At 36.7% G+C, this 1177-nt stretch overlaps 1 pseudogene; it reads left to right on the plus strand.

Moving 5' to 3' along the window:
- Positions 1-497: 497 nt before the first annotated feature.
- LOC107743948 (olfactory receptor 52K1-like) lies at positions 498-1166 on the plus strand (annotated as a pseudogene).
- The last annotated feature ends 11 nt before the right edge of the window (positions 1167-1177 follow it).

Genomic DNA, 1177 nt, shown 5'->3' on the forward strand with positions numbered 1-1177 from the left:
GGCTCCTGCGGACCATCAGACTCGGCTATGCGATTCAGTTCGCCCGGCGTTCCCCCAAGTTCAGGGGCATCCACTCCCAAGTTCAGTGCATTGGCTCGTTTAGCTTACACTCGAAGTGGATTGGTCTCTCTGGCGAGATTCTCAATTCGTCGGTCACCGACGTGACGTCGAGAGTGACCGACTGAAAGGGAACTTCAGAATGAAGGTGATTAATTCTATACTAATATACTAAGCATAGGTATACTAAGTGAGACAGATTTTTTTTTAAAATATATTTAAAGATTCTGAAAAGTATGAAATGGAAATTATCTTAAATACTGAACAGTTTTATTTATTTATATTATTTATTTTTATTCACAATGCCATGGCTGACAGTGAAGGGTATCTTGGTGTTGTTGAAAGGGAAACTTAACTATTATTTCTTTTCTCTTTTTCAATGACGTAATTTCTTTGAACAGGACACTGTGTTTGCAAAAGGAGTTTTGAAGGATTGAAGCATGAAGAATTTTTCTGCACAAAATATCTCATTCACAGACTTCAAATTTAATGGTTTTTACAGTCTAGGAGAATGGAGGCCTTTTTTTATTTATTCCTTTCTTTATTATGTTTTTATTAGCTATACACAGCAAATTCCATACTTGTATATTTAATCATAAGCCAAAGGGCTCTGCATTCTCCTATGTGTGTACTAATAGGTTTAATGGGCGTTATAGACTTGCTCTTGCCTATATTTTTTGTACCTAACATGCTTCTTACATGCATAACATGCAAAAAGCTTCTTAGCTTTTTGTTTAATTGGAGTGGGATATCTCTCACTGGTTGTTTGATACAAATGTTTTGCCTTCATTTTGTTGGAACATTTCAAACTACTTTGCTTTTTTGGATGGCACTGGATCATTATTTTGCAATATGCAAACCACTTTACTATCATAAATACAAGAAGATCTGTAACTTTCTAAAGTTTGTTTATGCACCACTAATCCGAAATGGACTCCTGATTGATGCCAATGTCTCTCTGGCTGGAAGACTGTCATTTTTTGCAACAAATGTCATTGATCACTGTTTTTGTGAGCACATGGCATTGGTTCAGTTAGCCTGTGGAGATACATCTATTAATAACATTGTAGGACTTTTGACTGTTCCCCTTCATGGGAACTTCGAACTGCGTCCTCTAGGG

This window comes from Sinocyclocheilus rhinocerous, unplaced genomic scaffold (genome assembly GCF_001515625.1).
Source record: "Sinocyclocheilus rhinocerous isolate Xijiao unplaced genomic scaffold, SAMN03320098_v1.1 scaffold4755, whole genome shotgun sequence".
Taxonomy (NCBI): domain Eukaryota; kingdom Metazoa; phylum Chordata; class Actinopteri; order Cypriniformes; family Cyprinidae; genus Sinocyclocheilus; species Sinocyclocheilus rhinocerous.